This window comes from Stegostoma tigrinum, chromosome 39 (assembly GCF_030684315.1).
Source record: "Stegostoma tigrinum isolate sSteTig4 chromosome 39, sSteTig4.hap1, whole genome shotgun sequence".
Taxonomy (NCBI): domain Eukaryota; kingdom Metazoa; phylum Chordata; class Chondrichthyes; order Orectolobiformes; family Stegostomatidae; genus Stegostoma; species Stegostoma tigrinum.
This window is the reverse complement of record NC_081392.1, coordinates 20,816,054-20,835,459: the sequence shown is the minus strand read 5'-3', so window position 1 is coordinate 20,835,459 and position 19,406 is coordinate 20,816,054. Positions and strand designations below refer to the sequence as shown.

Here is a 19,406-nt window from a genome sequence, read left to right as displayed (position 1 = left end):
AATAATTTGTGCCCAACCGAGTCGAACGCTTTCGCTAGATCAACAAAGACAACTGTGAGGTCCTTACGATTGTGTTTTGCTCCCTTGATGATATTTTCGAGGATAACAATGTTCTCATTGCATCCGGGAGTGGCTGCTAGAAACCCTTTTCGCTGGGGTTTATTTCGACTGTTTCACTTAGGCGTTTTGCCATTATTTTTGTGAACAGCCGGAGCAGCATTGGACCGATGGTTATTGGTCACCAGTTATCAATGTTTTTCAGGCGTTCCTTATCCTCGCACTTAGGAATCAGGACTGTTCGACTCTTTTTTAGTGAATCGGGGATCGTGCTTGACTTTAACCATAGGGAGAAGAGGTGGGGTAGACAAGTTTCCTCCTCCTCATGGAGTGCTCTTATGTCCTGCAATTTCAGGCCGTCTGGCCCAGGGGCACTATTCTCGTCTATCCCCTTGATGGCTGCTTCGACCTCCTCTACCTCTATGGGTTTCATCAAGGACCCGTCATCGACTTTGCCTGAGTATGGGGCATATTTATTGATGTTGGATTTCTCGTTTGGTTTAGACAGTTTCTCACGGTAACATGTCTCCAATTCCTCTTTTGCAAGAGGACAAGCGGATGAGGTCGGCGCGCCCATGATCTCGCGAGCTAGTTGGCGCCGATTGGTTTTGTAAAGCATCTGTATTGTTCTGAACAGCGCTTTGCTTGCTGCCCACCGTTTTTTTGCTCCGGTATTGCTACCGGGCTTTTTGTCTTTCCTGGCCCGATCTTTTCGAGGCCTTTTGATTTTGTCCTGTCTTTTCTTACTGTTTATTAGTAGGTCGGTAATGCTTTCCACTAGTCCGATTCCGAGGGCAAGCCACTATTGTTAGCCACTAACAGTCCCCATTAACAGCTAATCACCCTCCTAGGCAGATTGTTATCAAATCCTTTGTCTGTCCAACTGCTCTTCTGTCTCTTGGTGCTCTCTCCCCACGTTATTCACTCCTTACACTTTCCCCCATCCTATCTTCTGCATATAAACTGATGCTTTATTATCTAACATCAGTTCTGAGGAAGGGTTCCTGAACTTTGAATGTTAACTCTGATTTTTCTTCTCAGATGCTGCCAGGCCTACCGAGCTTTTCCAGCAACTTCTGTGTCTGTTCCTGCATCAGTAAGAGCCTTGTCTGTTGAGGATTGTGAGGTCTCAACAGGAGCCTACTGGAGCAGAAATTGACACTGACTTCTGTGACAATTCATTCTGTTTTAGTGAATGGTAAGACAAAGTCTAAAAAATTGGGATTTCGAAAGTGCTGTTTAAAGTAAATTGGGAGAGTGTGTTCCCCTCACCTCCAGAGTTAGCAGTAAAGGAAATAGGTTTGAAGTGTGGTTAGAGAGTGATCAGTGCTGACCTTATCTCTACTTAATACCACTGGATCAGGAAAAGCATTTCATCGAATCCCTACAGTACAGAAGCAGATTATTTAACCCATGAAGTCTATACCAACCCTCTGAAGAGCTACCCACCCACTCCCTGCAATTCTGCATTGCCCATGACTAATCCACCTATGCTGGACATCCCTGGGCGCTATTAGACAATGGGCTGAAATTGAAGTCAGCTCAGAAAGAGGGAACACCCAGAGACAAGATTCAGGTTTGGCTCACTCAGGATGGAAAGCCCTTGCTGGTTCAGTGACTGAAGGACGAAATGGAGCGATCTCAATGAGACAGAGAGCCAGTGAATTAATATATCACACATACACCAATCTGCACTGTCTCCCAACCTCTTTGGAGGAAATATCATAGGAAATGTGCCTGTTCAAAACTGCGGGGGGGTTTGCACTTTGACTTTGCCGGAGCTGTAGCACGTGTCCTCCCTCATCCATATTCATGAGGTGCTCAGTCACACCCACTGTGCGCTGCTGATGTGATTTGCTGCTGCAGATTAAACCCCCTTTCCTCCAGTCTTTGTACAAGGCAAGCTTGCTCTTTCTTTATCTATGAATGTGTGTGTGTGTGTGTGTGTGTGTGTGTGTAGCTATCGGATGGTTACACAGTTCATTAATAGTATTTACCAGAACGTGAGGGAGACAGAGAGGAAGAGAGATAAGCATCTCTACCGACCTGCCTGTGCATTCTCACAGTCCCACTTGGGCACATGCTATGGAGAAAATCACTTTCCAGCTCGGAGCTGATGTAGACCCAGGACTGGTTTTAACGGGAGGCTATTACTGAGGGGAGACCCGTTTTATCAGATGTGGCTGCAGCTGTGTTTCCAGAGGGATTGTGACCTGGTCTGTAAAACGCACACATCTGGATAGCCAGCAAACTCAGCCAAAGGGTCCAACCCGGCTAGACATCAGGGAGAGACTGTTTGAAGCCCTGTGTGTTCCAAACAGTCCTTGGTGTTGGGCGGTGCTGAGGATATTCAGTGCTGGGGCAGGAAGCGGGAGAAGGATGCGGTTGCAACTCACCGCAACCTTCCCGAGAGAGAGAGACTTCTCCTGGCGGTGAATGGACCCTGCCCCTTCTAGAGTTGTGCGCTGCTCAGGAACAGGAGCTCGCTTTTGTGTCTGGGGTCTCTCTTGCAGGAGCCAGTGCCACCCACTGGAGCGAGTGGCTGCGAGCGGCCCCGTGTCGCTGTCCGTGGTGCTGAACCCGTTCAATGTTACCCGGCGAATGCCTGGAATGCAACCTTTGGCTCTGCTGAGGATGGGATTGTTTACAGAAAATTGGTGAACAGGAGAGCCAATTCCCTCTTAGTTCTGAACGATTTTTATTTCTGTCATTTTGATTTCGTCTGTACCGTGAACGAAGACTGTGAGCCTGGTGTGTCCATCAGCACCAGTTGAAGCGAAAAGGAGGGAGAGGGTGAGAGAGAGAGAGGAGAAAGCAGTGAAGAAGGAGAGGTGTAAAGATTAGTATAAACTGGTGCAGAGCAGCCGCCTACTTTCGCTGACAGCTCCGCTGACTGAAACCAATTAATGTTTCTTTGTAAAGGTAACATGAGCTACAAAGTGTTTTCTTTCTCTGTCAACTACCAGTGTTTGGTTAAGTCTAATAAATCATAAAAGAGAATTTATACCCGGAGATTGCGAGGTTAACCCTCCATTACAGATATGCGGCTGTTTATATAGGCTTCAATCCTTTAGAGCATTTAACGTGTCGCAACTAAAATAACAGTGAGATATCGGAGAACATGAATAATCAAGTCGAGAACACTTTCTGTAGTGCAAGAGTCGCTTCAAAATAAATTCTGGCAGGTTTCTTTATTTAGATGAAGAACTGCAATCACATTTTTCCAAGATACCCCACACCCCATATTAAGTTGTCATTGAATATTGAAAGATGGATTTAGTATGGAAAGTGAACTAGAGAGAGGCTACAGATTAACCCACTGCACACTCTAGTAGTATTAACATAATGCAGTAGAAAGAAAATAGTATGGTGTTTATTGCAAATATATTGCTTGAAAATCGGAAGTTATGATCTTTTGCTTTGCAAAGCTATATATAATCTACAAATACGTGCATTCTGTGTTTCCAACATTGTTCACATAGAGAGAACAACTTTGAGGGAGATGGAGATTATCTATATAAAGAAGAGTTATGATATTTTAATAATTACTATTTGAAATCAAATGCCTAATTTTGGTTGCCTATATTGTCTTTATTTAATTGCCACAGTAGACTTGGGGCACTTTATTGATTGTGGATTTGGGAGAGATGGGCTCAGCCAAGTCAAGTGTCATCATTTGCAGTTTTTGTAAAATTCTTTATATCTTGGCAATGAGCAGTATTGTGTGTGCATGTGTCTGCATTTGCATACTCTTGTATGTGTTGATGATTTGCTGGTACACTGCCGGTAGGCCAAGTCCAAATCATTTGGATCCACCAGAAATGAAAATAGCAGAAGATAAAATTAGAGAAATGATGGAAGCAATTACCAAATGTGCTTTCTGTTACATATAATTGGCAGTCAAAGAGGTCTAACAAAATTATAGATGAAAAAGAAAGTCAAAATGTTTGATCAACCGACAGAAATATTACTTTACATTCAAGCAAAATGGTGTTTATTTGTAACATATGTAATTACACATGTATACATGGCATATTCCATAACATGTGAGTTATTTCATCTTAATATTGTGCTCGTCAAAAGGTGAATGAGTTTCATTAATGCTTGTTATGCAGCAATGGTTTTATAAGACCAGTTGTGTGTTGTCAGCAGATAACCAACATGTTATGTTCTATAGCCTAGAAATTACTATTATAATAGTAACAGCCGAACTTTTAGGTGTGGCATTTTTACTTGCACTTTTTTTGAGTAGCCATCAACTTCAAATAAAGGTTGGGTACAATCTTAAAATACTAAAATGAAGTCAGCAAACACATTTTGCTATGAGTTTTAGTAATCGCATTGTGCTGGCTTTCTGAAGTCTATTTCCATTTAATGCAATCTCTTTACTCTTTTCCAGACTTTAAGATTATTTTTAAATATTTGTCCCATATTCTCCCATCCTCTTCTGAGTCAGATGGATTCTCTAGCACCTTATCATCTTTACCATGTGATTCTATGAATGTCAGAAGGACATTTCACTGAAGTGTGCCCGAGTTTATGCTTCTATCGCCCATCTATGAATACTCCCCAGCATGAGTACTAGAATTTGATGTTGGACAGAAACCCTATTGATATCCCACAAGAACACAAAATTCTCGAGCAGGTGTAGACCATTTAACCCACCAACCTGCTCTACCATTCAATATAATCATAGATGTTTGGATTTTGAGTCCATATTCCCCAACCACTCCTCACATCCCATGATTCCTTGAGAGGTCAAAAAACCCCTATTTATCCTAGCTTTAAAAATACTCAATGATCGAGCATTCACAACACTCTGGGGTAAGAATTCCAGAGATTCTCAATACTTTGAATAATTTTTCCTCAAATCAATCCTAAAATGATCAACTCCTTATTCTGATACATATATTCTAAACTGCCCAATCAATCAGTGGAACCAGCCCGTCAGTATCTATCCCATTGAGCCCCTTCACAATCTTGCATGTTTCAATAAGAACACCTCTCATTTTTTGAACCCCAGACAATATAGACCTAATTTATTCCACCTTCCATGGTAGGACCACACTCCCATCCCAATTTAATGAACATTTGCTGTTCTGCCTCCAATTTATGCATGTAAGGCTATAAGAAATAGGTACAGCAGTGGGCCATTCTGCCCCTTGAACCTGCTCTGTTACTCAACAGGACCATGGATAAATTAACATTCTTCACATCTACCTTCCTGCCTTTTTCCCATAACCCTTGATGCCCTGTAGATCTTGGATCTATTTTGCTCTTTAGTATACACAAAGTCTCTGTCTCCCTGCTGTATGTCATAAGGGGTTCCAAAGACTCACAAACCTCTGAGAGAAGAAATTCCTTCTCATCTCAGTGTTAAATTTGTGCCCCTTAATGAGGTTGTTGACTTATTGACCAAGCTGATGTGTTTTTGTTCAGACATTTCATCACCATGCTAGGTGACATCATCAGTGGTGCGCCTGATGTAGTGATATTATTCTACTCTGCTTGGAATTTATACTGTCTGCTCAGCTATGCTGAGGACTGTCATTTTCGGTTTTGATCTGTATAGGTTTATATATGGGGCCCAATTCTATATGTTTGGAGAGCCATGCCTCTAGGAATTTCCGTGTGTGCCTATGTTTGGCTTGGGCTACTATGGTTACCTTGTCCCAGTTAAACTGATGGCCTTCATTGTCTGAGTGTACCGATATTAAGGAAAATTCATTGTACCGTTTTGCTGCTACCTGATGTTCATGTATTCTGATGGCTAGTTTCCTTCCTGTCTGTCCGATATAATGTTTGTGGCAGTCATTGCATAGTATTTTGTAAACTACATTGGTGCTGCATGCTGTGGGAATGGGATCTTTAATCCTTGTGATTGTTTGTTGTAACGTGGCTGTGGGCTTGTGGGCCCCGTGATTTCTAGTGGTCTTAGGAGTCTTGTTGTCAGTTCCAATATGTTCCTGATGTGGGGCAGTGTGGCTGGTGTGTTAGGGCGTGCTGTGTCCTTTTTTTTGCTGTCTGTTACATAGGCATCTGTGGATGAAGTTGTGGGGATATCTGTTTAAAGCGAGGATCTTGTATAAATGCTCTTCTTCCCAGTGTTTTTCTGGAGTGTGGCAGTGTCCCATGGCCCGCTTAAATAGTCTCCGAATGCAGCTTTGTTTATGGACATTAGGGTGGATGTAGAAGCTGCATCCACAAGCATCCACTCCCTCCACCACCAACCAAAAGTGGCTGAGCCACTGCCCAGTACAGACACAACATGACGCCCCAACTTATATACTCAATGCACTGACCAATAAAGGCAAACATACCAAACACCTCCTTTACTATTCTGCCTACCTGCAACTCCAGCTTCAAGGAACAGTGAACCTGCACTCCAAGGTCTCTTTGTTCAGCAACACTCCCCAGGAGCCAATCATTATGCATGTAAGTACTGCTCTGATTTGCCTTCCCAAAATGCAACACCTCATATTTATCCAAATTAAAATCCATCTGTCACTCCTCAGCCCATCTGGTCAAGGCCACATTGTACTCTGAGATAACCTTCTTCACTGTCCACTGCACTACCAATTTTAGTGTTTTATTTATTTATTGGAAGTGGGTGTTACTGGATATGCCAGCATTTATTACCCATCCCTAGTTACGCTTGAGAAGGTGATGGTGAGCTGCCTTCTTGAACCACTGCAGCCCACTGCTGGGGTTGACCCACAATGCCCTTAAAGAGGGAATTCCAGCATTTTAACCCAGTGACATTGAAGGGAAGACAATATATTTCCAAATCAGGATGGTGAGTGGCTTGGAGGGGAACTTGCAGGTGATGGTATTCCCATATATCTGCTGCCCTTGACCGTCTAGATGGAAGTTGTCACAGGTTTTGAAGGTGCTGTCTGAGGACCTTTGGTGAATTCCTGCAGTGCATCTTATAGATGGGGCACACTGCTAGTACTAAGCGCCGGTGCTGGAGGGAGTAAATGCTTGTGGATGCAGTGCCAATCAAGTGGGCTGCTTTATCTTGGATGGTGTCAAGCTTCTTGAGTGTTGTTGGGGCTGCACCCATCCAGATAAGTGTGGAGTGTTCTGTCACACTCCTGCTTGTCCCTTGTAGATGGTGGGCAGGATCTAGGGAGTCAGGAAGTGAGTTACTCACCACAGTATTCCTAGCCTCTGACCCGCTCTTGTAGCTGCTGCATTTATGTGGTGAGTCCAGTGGAATTTCTGATCAATGATAACTCCCAGGATGTGGATGGTGAGGGATTCAGTGATGGTAACAACATTGAACGTCAGGGCGTGGTGGTCAAATTGTCTCTTGTCAGTGATGCTCATAGCCTGGCATTTATGTAGCTCGAATGTTACTTGCTACTTGTCAGCCCATGCCTGGATATTGTCCAGATCCTGTTGCATTTGGACATGGACTGCTTCAGGATCTGAGGAATTGTGAATGGCGCTGAACATTGCACAATCATCAGCAGACACCCCCACTTCTGACCTTTATGATGGGGAGAAGGTCATTGATGAAGGGGCTGAAGATGGTTTGGCCTAGGACACGACCCTGAGGTACTCCTGCAGAAATGTCCTGGAGCTCAGATGATTGTCTTCCTACAGCCATGACCATCTTCTTGTGTGTCAGAAATGACTCCAACCACCACAGAGTTTGCCCCGATACCCATTGATTTCAGTTTTGCCAGGGCTCCTCGATGCCACACTCAGTCGAATGCAGCCTTGACGTGAAGGGCTGTCACTCTCTCCTCACTTCTGGAATTCCACTCTTTTGCCCATGTTAGAACCAAGGCAGCAATGAGGTCAGGAGATGAATGGCCCTGACAGAACCGAAACTGGGCGTCACCGAGCAGGTTATTGCTGAGCTGCTTGATAACACTGTTGATGACAGCTTCCATCACTTTACTGATGATTGAGAGTAATCTGATGGGGTGGTAATTGGCCGGGTTGGATTTGTTTGCTTTTAGGTACAGGACATAATTGGGCAATTTCCATATTTTTGCATAGACACTAGTGTGTAACTCTACTGGAACAGCTTGATCATGGGAGCAGCAAGTTCCGGAGCACAAGTCTTCAGTACAGTTGCTGGAATGTTTTCAGGATCAATAGCCTTTGCAGTATCCAGTGCCTTCAATTGTCTCTTGATATGACATGGAGTGAATTGAATTGGCTGAAGATGGTTATCTGCTATGCTGGGGACCGCTGGAGAAGGCCATGATGGATCACCCACTTGGTATATCTGGCTGAAGTTTGCTGCGAAACCTTCAGCTTTATCTTTTGCATTGATGTGCTGGGCTCTTCCCTATATGGAGATGGGGATATTTATAAAGCCTCCTCCCTAATGAGTTGTTTAACCATCCACCATCATTCAGGACTGGATGTGGCAGGACTGCAGAGCTTAGGTCTGATCCATTGGTTGTGGGATCACTTAGCTCTGTCTATCATTTGCTGCTTATGCTGTTTGGACACAAGTCATCCTGTTTGGTGGCTTCACTAGGTTCATACCTCATTTTCAGGTTTGCCTGGTGCTGCTCCTGGCATGTCCTCCTACATTCTCCATTGAGCCAGGGTCAATCCCCTCGCTTGATGGTAATGGTTGAGTGGGGGATATGCCGGGCCATGAGGTTACAGATTGTGCTGGAGTATAATTCTGCTGCTGCTGGTGGCCCACAGTGCCTCAAGGATGCCCAGTCTTAAGTTGTTAGATCTGTTTGAAGTCTATCCCATTTAGCACAGTGATAATGCCACACAACACGATGGATATTGTTCTCAATGTGAAGGCAAGACTTCGTCTCGAGAAGGACTGTGCAATGGTTGCTCTTACTTACACTGTCGTGGACAGATATATCTGTAGCTGGCAGATTGGCAAGGATGAGATCAAGCATGTTTTCCTTTTAGAGCTGGATGAACACAGCAGGCCAAGCAGCATCAGGGGAGCAGGAAAACTGACATTTCAGGCCTAGACCCTTCTTCAGAAAGATCTTCTCCATTTCTGAAGAAGGGTCTAGGCCCAAAATATCATCTTTCCTGCTGATGCTGCTTGGCCTGCTGTGTTTATCCAGCTCTACACCTTGTTATCTCAGATTCACCAGCAGCTGCAGTTCCTATTATCTCTGTTTTCCTCTTGTTGGTTCCCTCACCACCTGCAGCAGACCCAGTCTAACAGTTATGTCCTTAGGGCCCGACCAGCTCAATCAGTAGAATTGCTGCTGAGCCACTCTTGGTGATGAACATTGAAATCCCCCACCCAGAGTACAGTTTGTGTCCATGCCATCCTCAGTGCTTTCTCTAAGGCTTGTTCAATATGGAAGAGTATCGAATCATCAGCCAAGGGAGGGCAGTACGTGGTAATCAGCAGGGGTTTCGCTGCCCATGTTTAACCTGAAGCCATGAGACTTCATGGACTCTGGAATCAAAGACTCCCAGGGTAACTCCCTCCTGACGATCCCACTGAGCAGTTATCCCACATTGTCTGGGTCACTGGATTAATAGTCTAGTGACAAAAGCAATAGGCTATTGCCTTCCCTTGTCATCTGCAAACTTATAAGCATTCTTGCGATATTCATGTCCAAATTTGTACAAATGACAAGAAGCAGCAGACCCAGCACAGAACCTTGCAGCACACCTCTGGTCACAGGCTCAAGTAAGCTTTTTAATATGGATGGCACAATGCTGATCCACACTGATCCTTACAGTAGTCCTCTTCTAACATACTGCTGAACAGGAAATGTCCCACTAGCCTCTGCTTCCTTGTCCCTTAACCAATATTCTATTAATGCAAATCTACTACTCCAACTCCAGGAGTCCATTTCTTTTCTATTAATCTTTTGTGTGGCTCCTATTTGAACGCTTTTTGAAAATCAAGGTATACTACCTCTACACATTTTCTTTAATCTGCCCTACATCCTCAAATAGCTTTATTATGTTTGTCAAATAGATTTCTATTTTGTAAAATGTTCTAATAAAACTATTTTTTTTTGAGCGCATTATTAAGAATTCCTTAGCAATTACTTCCAGCATTTTCCCTGTGACCACTGTCGGGAGAACAGTTCCCCTGACAGTACTGTCTCCTTCCTACATTGAAATATGGTTTTACATTTGCTAACTTTCTCTGTGATGGGACTTGACTCAACTGTAAGAGATTTTGGAACATTAAAGATGGTATCTCCACAGCAACCTTTAGAATCCTAAGGGTGTTGCTAAATTTTGATTTTCCAATATATTTTCTTTGCTGTGTTATTTACTGTAATTTCTTCACTTCTTTTGGTGCCGCTCTAATTCTGGTGAGCAACTTTTGCCTTGTACTGTCTCTCTACAGGTATTGGAAAACACTGATAAATGTATTAAAGAGGGGATAGGTTAGCCCAGTTGGCTGAATGGCTGGTTTGCAATACAGAGTAATGCTTACAGTGCAGGTGAATTTCTGGACTGGCTGAGATTACAATGAAGCACACCCCTTCCGAATTTCTCCCCTCACCTGAGATGTGGTGACCTTTGGGTTAAACCACCCATGATTTTCTCTAAAGACCGTGTATCCAATAGTCTGGTAAGATGGTGACATTGCCTTACACTAAAGAGTTCAAAATAAATTTCCTTACTTTGGTTGTGGATTGAATGTGGAACTTGCTGTCATACATTAAAATGGGAGCTAGATAAATAGGAGTGAAAAATTATTGGAAAGGTGAATTGATAGGATGGATGGAGATTCATATGGAATGTAGACAAGAACATAGTTTGTTTGGGATGATCGTCTTACTTTCATTTATTTTTTATTTTCTCACTGGATGTAGATTTCACTGGTATTCATATCGCATCCTCAACTGTCCTTGAACTGAGTGGTCTATTAGACATTTCAGAGGGTTGTTAGGAGTCAACCATATTACTGTGGGTCTGCTGTCACCTGTAGCTCAGCCCATTTGACGATGGCAGATTTTCTCCCTTAAAGTGAACCAGCTGGGAGTTTGTAACAATTGATGATAGCTTTGTGGTCACCATCATTGACACTACTTCGTATTCCAGATTTTTCAATAGAATGTAAATGTTACCAGCTTTAGTGGTAGGATTGGAATTCATGTCCCTGAAGTGTTATCTAACTATTTGGTTTCCTACTCCAGTTAAATTAGCGCTATGCCACCATTTCACTTTCTATATTGCATCTGTTACGTCAAAGGCAGAAGAAATGGCTTTAGTGCCTTTGAGTTTAAATGGGGGAAATTCACTCACATCATCTGGGGCATGTATATGGATATTGGATAAGGACAGAATCAATTTGGACTGTGATGCTGCTCTTATTAAGTGACTGACAGCATATACAATCCGGATATTCTGCTCTGTAATGTTCTATGTTCTATGCCACTTGCGTGAGGTGCAGAAAAGTGTCTGCTGTTTCTGGAAATGAACTTCAAAGAGAGGAGGGGAAGAAATTCACAGATTGTGAGAAGCTCATTACTCTTCATAAAACAACTCCCTAACACTACACACAGCCATTTGTGGCAAATTCTCATGCTCTCATTCTAACTAAAATGGATGAGAAACTCCATCAAGAAACTAGGAAGGTGCTACACATCAACATTCAATTACATCCACCAGGATGAGCAGTTAAACATCTTTGCTCCTGTGCAGTTTCTGTCTTGATATGAAGCAGTGAATCACTAGGCTATAATGTAAGATTTTAATATTCAATCACCATTTCCATTATAAGATGGTAATTCATACCCATTTCATGTCTGCAAAATGCAATGTTTTCTGCTTCAAGTCAGCTGACACATTTGATTCAGGTGAAATGGATGCAAATTAGTCTAAAGAGAATGCAAGAAGCATCTTTGACAACACCACCCTATCCAAATCTCAACAAATTATGGCATTGTATGGAAAAAAATGATCTGCATTTAAAAAGTAGAAAATTGAGAAAGCCAAACTCGAAGGAAATGCTAACATATCAAACACAGATGAGAAAATATTTCAACAGGGCATGTAGATCAGGTACTGTTCACACTATAGTTTAAATATATTACCTGTTAAATATGTCTACATAACTAATTTTTCTGTTTGGAAAATTTCATTGGATAGAAGAAGAAAGACTCTTTTCAGCATTTTACCATCCAAAGTGCAATTTGTAAACCCAGGTGCATTCAGAAAAGAAAACTCCATGAAATCAGAAAGTGACAATTTAGCCTATCAGAAGTCAGGCAGCTACTTCCTGCTGTGTGGCCAATCAAGAACAAGAGGTTATAGGTATAGCATAAGTGGCAGTATATTTAAAACAGAAATGAGGAGAAATTATTTTCCTCAAAGGGCCATGAATCAGTGGAATTCACTACCCCTGAGTGTGATAGACACCAGGACATTGAGTTAATTTAAGGAAGAGACAGTCAGATTTTTAATTAGTTATGGGGTCATGAATTATGAAGAGTGAGTAAGTGGAGTTGAGGCTGAAGTGAGATCAGCCATGATTTTATTGAATGGCCTCCTCCTGCTCCTGGGACGTCATGGTGGATCAGTGGTTAGCACTTTACCTTGCAGTGCTAGGGACTCAGGTTCAATTTCCCCTCTCGGGTAACTGTCTGTTTGGAATTTGCATGTTCTCCCATGGTCTGTGTGGTTTGTGTCTTGATGCTCTGGTTTCCTCCCACAGTCCAAAGATACGCAGGTTAGAGTGGATTGACCATGATGAATTGTCCTGTAGTGTCCAGGGATGTGCAGTCTAGGTGTGTTACCCTTGGGGAATGTACTGGGGGGAGGGGTGAGTCTGACTGAGATGCATTTTCAGAGGCTTGGTGTACACTTGATGGGTCAAATGCTCACACAGTGCAAGGCTTCTATGGTTTTAGTTCTCATATTCTATCATGTTTGTCCAGCTGGCAATGTTAAATCCATTTCTCTCATCGCTTTTTTTACTGTACTCCTCAATATTTTTGTTCATGTTTTTATTATTCACTGAAATATAACTGATGTGGTTTCAACAACCCATGGTGATAATGGATTTCAGATCCTCATGATCTTATCTGTGGAATTATTCCTCTACTCTCAAGGGAAAAAGCAATTGTTCTTAATGTCCAGTGCCACAGAATATCCAAATTTAAAATATTTTTCCATTTCTTCAAAGGGCCAAAATCCTGGAATCTCCTACCTGACAGTGTTCTAGGTAGATCCTTGCCCAAGGATTGCAGTGGTGCAAGAAAGGAGCTCACAGCCAACTACTTAGGGCAATTAGGGTGGGAAATAAATGACCAGCAAAACTCATACCCCTCCAAAAAATGCAAGCTGCTCAAGCATGAATGGAATCCTTTTTTTGTGGAATAACTGACATGCAATCTACAGGAGGTTAGATATTGTCAATGAGAGGGATGTCAAATGGAAACAGATAGGATCCTTAAGAGATTTGACAGGGTAAATGTTGAGAGGATGTTTCCCTTCATGTGAGAATCTAGAACCAGAGTGCTTAGTTTCAGAATTAAGGGGTGTCAATTTGAGACTGAGATGAGAGGATTTTTTTTTCCTCAGGGAGTTGACAGTCTTTAGAACTACTTGCTACAGAGAATTTGGGGGGTAGAATCTTCCTGTATATTTAAGACATGGATTCTTTATCAGTAATCGAATCAAGGATCATGAGGAATAGCAAGGAAGAGGTTGTGAGCAGCGTTAGATCAACCATGATCCTGCTAAATGGTGGAGCAGACTCAAGAAGCAGGATGGCTTTCTACTGTTGCTATTTCTTATTTTCTTATGGAAAGAGTAGCACAGGTTAATATTTCTGCTACAATCATCCATTACTTCACTTTCAGATTCTCACAGAATTACTGTAAAGTCTCACCATTTCCTATTTTCATTTCCATATTTAAGACGTGGCAGTTTAGTTTGACTCCCTCAGGATTGCCTTCTGTAAGATACAGCAGGAGCCAGAGACAGACTAGTCAATCTTGTGCAGACCAGATTCTGATGGCTTGTGCCTAATGCTTTTCAGGCTCAGATTGAGATGCTTTGTGTTTCCAGCATTCTCTTACTTTGTTTCTATCTGAACACCCAGTTGCTTTCCACCACAAATCACCTGTATATCTGTCAGGATTATAGAGACTGAACACTTTTCTTGTCCCTCACTAAAGCACTGAGACCAATTTCAGCAACGCCCACATTCTGGGTGACAGAATTCTGAAACCTCCGGCTTCTTCAGAATCAGAGATTGACAGATAAATCCGTAACAATATGAGAAACTCAGGGAGGTTATTTCTTCTTGGTATTTAAGCCAGGACATAAAAATTTGCATGGAGTATTTTGCATTGTTGAGTAGTTAGGAATAAAGTCACTGTTGGAGATTATCTGGAACATTCCTTTTATACACCCTGCTAAGAAAGGATTTATGGGTCAGATATTACATGTTCCATTTAATATTTTCACAAAGGGAATAATAACACTCTAATGCTCACATAGTTTGCACAATTATTATGAGAAACCATTTCTGTCTTTTGATGTTAATGCAAAGTATATAATCTTCCAGAACATCATTACCTTCTATAATTTTCCAGTCTTGTTTTGTAAATATTACGTGATTGCATTGATACAGCCAACTGGGGATTGCTGGCAGGCCAGTTAGCTTGTAGGTTAGAGAGGGACGATGGGAATGGAGCATGTTGTATTGATTTGTATTTTCACAACCCCTCTCATCACCATCTTCCAGAACCTGGGAGCTAGTGGGAGACACTTCCACCTGGAGCCCACTTAACCCATCGAAAGTGACCAATTGTGGTTCTGTCTGCCTCTGGCGACAGTTTGGATGTTGAACCCTATACTGCATGGAGAGATTTCCTGTTAAATCTGCTGGCCTCCTGATCAGTTCTGAAGAAGGATTCCCCTGAACATTGGTGATAGCAGCTGTCGTATAAACATTAGTACTGCCTACCCTCACTAATACTGCCATCACCCCACCATCTTCCACTAGCCCTATGTGACTATCCCCAGCATCCCAAGAGTCCACTTAACCCATTGTGAGACTATGTGGCTATCACCCAGCTGTTTCTTCTGGGTGCAGACCCCACAATGGCCATTGTTCATGATGGCACTGATGAGAACCTGGGCCTCACGAACAGTCAGTAATTCTCAGGGTGGCCAGCTACCCTTGATGTGAGGTGGCTTGAGATTCCATTAATTACCAAACTTGGATCACACCACTTGCCACATGGTCTGTCAGCATCATCCCAACTGACTGCAGTAAAATCTGGTCCTGGTTCCTGATGTTCCAGTGGCAGATATTTAAGCATTTATTAGAAATTTCACAGCTCTTTCAGCCGAGATCTTTGAAGTACGTGGGTTAATGACTGCTAAAATAATTGGATTCCATGTAAGTGCAGTGAGTCTTTCCAAAATTGTTACACTGCAGCATTTTATATATTACGGGAAGGTAAAATCCTCAGTAAATACAGTTCAACTTGGCAATTGAAGGAAAAAAATTACTTTCAAAAAATAACTCATAACCACATTCAAACAGCACCTCAATGTGCTTTATATGATGACAGGCTTTTTGAAGTCACTACAGGGGAGTACAGCAGTTTCTCTGCACACAGAAAGACTCCACAAGTATTGCAAGTTATAATGAGGGGATTTTCTTGTGTTGATGGTGTTTTTAGTGGAAATAATAGCTGAGGGGCTGGGGAATTTCTTTCTTCATTTGCCAAAGATCTTTAAGGTTCACCTGAGCACTGCTGCACCAGTGCATCACACCCTCTGTTTGCAATCAGGCTCAAATTTTCTAACTCTAAAATAATAACTGTTCAAAGCCTTTCTGTTTTTTTTTATTTATGTTGGAGAAGTATTTATTGACAAGCACGCTTTGAAAAATGTTGTATAATATAAAGTGTTGGGGTTCAGGGAAATAGGGAGACATTAAATCAAAATGTAATCAGGAGCTAACAAATATCCCTCTGATTTGCTTGGCCTGTGAAAGGTAACTATTAAGCTAAATGTGGGCGATCTCCCTAACCTTATTGACCCAGCAATCAAATGACCCTCAATCTTAGGTTTTAGATTCCAAGCTTGAAATAAACTAAACAACCCAAATGAACTCAAAAACAGAAATTGCTGGAAAAGCTCAGCAGGTCTGGTAGAATCTGTGGAGAGAAATCAGAGTCAACATTTCAGGTTGAGTGAACCCTACCTCAGAAATGGGATCCAATGGATTGTGTTGTCCAACTGCTTTCTAAATAACAAAGATCCTGAAAAAAAAGGATCAAGGGATTGTCCCTTTGTATAATGAACCTGAAAACAGTTAGAAGTCTTTGACATGAAAAATCAAATCCAGTTTGTTATTTGTGGAGTCCAGTCCAAGGCAGACTTCCTGATTGGTGCTCTGCTGTGAATGATAACAATGAGGTGGAGTCTGAAGCTATTATTAAAGAATAACACGGCATGGAAACAGACCCTTCGGTCCAACTTGTCAATGATGGCCAACTTTCCCAAACCGAACTGATACCATTTGCCTGCATTTGGCTCATATCCCTCTAAACTTTTCCTGTTCATTTAACTGCCCAAATGTCTTTGAATTTTGAAATTGTACCTGCATCTACCATTTCCTTTGGTAGTTCATTCTACATAGAACCACCCTCTGTGTGGAGAAAGAAAATTCCCGCAGCCGTGGGACCTTGTGATGCTGGGGTAGTGTTCCTGTATCTAATCCAGAAAACCTGGGTTCAGATCCTAACGATTCCAGAGGTGTACCTGTCCGAACAGGTTGTTTGAGAGTGATAGTGACAGCCAGTCAGGAGTCACTTGAATCCTGGAATGTTCTGACTCGCTAGCTGAATGGGTGAAGTAAACTGTTTAAACTCCAATCTTGAGTTTATCCACCGAGGAATCTCATTACAGGTTCAATCTGTTTACATCTTACAATCTTCCAATATAAAATGGAGAACTTTTCTCCCTTGTGCAGAATCTTAAACTGGAAATATGCCTTTATTGTTAGGTGACAGTCTCACCTGCTGACAGATGATGAATTTGTAGAGAATGGAGGTGGGTGTTGTGTAGGAGGGGAGGAGCATTATAATTACTTGTAGCTTCCCGATCACATTTGGGTGTATGAGTGCATGCGTGCTAACCAGGATTGGGTTATCAAAAACATCTCCACACAATGATCCTGGGAGACATGTTGGCAATCTGCTCTTTATGGGAATGCATGAACTAGGCATGGAGCAGTGAGACCGGATCCCAGCCTCAACTGGATCAGCCCTGTGCTCCTAAGATGCTGCTTGGCCTGCTGTGTTCATCCAGCCCCACACTTTGTTATCTCGGATTCTCCAGCATCTGCAGTTCCCATTATCTCTGTATCAGCCATTTGTTCTCTGACTTTAAATCTTTTAAGAAGCAAATTGAGAAAACCATATGTAAATCGTTCAGATCAAAGCTAAAAACCGAGAGTGATATGAGAGCAGAATTTAGAGCAGTGTAGGCCTTGCTGAACAGTGATGATAGCAAAGCGTCCCTTTTGAATAAACAGTTTTTTTCAACAGAAAGTCACTGGTATTTCATCGAATTGTCTCACCCCAGGTGGGAACCAAAAGGGAATAAAATAATTCTGACATCAATAACAGACTCACAGCTCCACAGCATGCATCCGTTTTATAATAAATAAATAATATCAACTCATTAAGAATGGTTTGACCTTCAGAGCTGCTTTCTGTTTGCTCAGCACTCATTTCTGCTTTTATCACCTCGCGAGGCTCCTCCATTCATTCACTTTGGGGTTTAGTTCTAATTCACTGCCGGACTCTGTAGCTCAATGGTCACTTGGCTCTCGCTGATCTTGAAAAACACATTAAAGTTATGGTTGTCAGGGGACTGAGGCTAAACACAGCCAGAAATGAAGCACTACCGTCTGTCTGCTCTCAGCTCTGATGATCAGAAGTGAAATATATTTGGATGGTCTACTCAATTTGCTTCTTAGAAGATGCAAAGCCACGAATGACAATTAGGACCAAGGCTTGGATAATGCATTGTCAAACCAGCCCCTCTTCTCCACAAATTGTAAAATGAGATAAACATACTTATTCTAGCTCCCAAGAAAACCAATTAAATATTGTATCCATATCAGACTTCAAATAACAAGATCTATTGACCATATTTCTTAATAAACACAATTATCAAAATAAAATGCATTCGATGAAGATGCAATGATTGGTGAGTATACAAATTAATTGGTAAGCGTTTTGTTATGGAAAAAGATAAATGCTTAACCCTCTAAATATCACAGAGAGACACCTAAAAAGGAAAACAGACAGGAAAAACTGGTTCTGAGAAAGGGTCACTTGATCTGAAATGTTAACTAGGATTTCTGTCCAGAAATGCTGCCAGACCTCCTGAGCTTTTCCAGCAATTTCTGTCTTTGTTTCTGATTTACTGCTTCTGCGATTCTTTTTCTTTTTAGAAAAAAAGATTTCTTAGCAGAGGTTGGCTTTCTGAAAGAAAATTCTGACAATCAGTTATTCTTCAAAGTGAAGGGGTAAAGCCTGGAAATTCTGGAGCCTGTTGCTTAGATGATCTGGTTGGTGTGGTTGGGTTGTTGCATCAGTTGTTTCTGAAGTCTCGCAGATGTTGCCCGCTCAGGAAATCCAATCTCGAGATGTTTCTTCAATCACTCTTTCAAAAGAGCATTTCGGTTTCATCCTCAACTCAGAAAACAAAAGCGAGATCAGCTCGGCAGTTTGTTCATAGAAAACATTCCTTCCTAATCAACTTGTTGTTAACAAACTCTCCCTTTAACTGAACCAACTAAAACAAACCCCTCTCCAAACCAATTTAGGATAACAACAGAACCTACAGCAAAACATATGGTTATCAGCAACCATCAGATTTACAGGAAGCTTCTTTTTAAATAATAGTCTCCATTGTGAACTTCCAATGACCTCTTTTAAAATAAGTAACTCTGGTATTTCCGCCAAATTTAAAATAAAGCCACAGCCCTTCAAAACTCAAGTCCTCCAAGAAAGTCTAAACATAAAATGTCTTTGTCACACCATCCACACCCCAGATGGAGCACTGTGTCCAAAACTGTACACCATAATTCAAGAACAGTGTCAATACCTACAATGAGGGAATTTGTTACATAGAGTAATGACATACATAGAGTAATGACAGAATCTAGAATTGTTCTGCTTAGAAAAAAAACATAATGGAATTTAGTCTTCATCCTTATATTCTTGCATTAAATCAGCGCTTTTTAAAATGTAATTGTTTTAAAGTGTATTTAAATATTTAAACTTGATATGTAGATTTTTAAACTGAGTTGTCCTCAAAGGATACTCAATGGATTTCTTGCACAAAAGCTTTATGTTCTATTAATTATCAGTACAGTATTGTAT

General features: G+C 41.8%; 1 protein-coding gene across 2 annotated transcripts in view; it reads left to right on the top strand.

Moving 5' to 3' along the window:
• The first annotated feature begins 2,015 nt into the window (after positions 1–2,015).
• The window catches only part of LOC125447626 (leucine-rich repeat and fibronectin type III domain-containing protein 1-like protein), a 347,709-nt gene continuing 330,318 nt past the window's right edge, over positions 2,016–19,406 (top strand). For both annotated transcript variants that reach the window (XM_048522197.2, XM_048522195.2), the window contains exon 1: positions 2,016–2,979. The gene's annotated coding sequence lies outside the window, so the exon portion shown is untranslated. The remainder of the gene's footprint in view (positions 2,980–19,406) is intronic.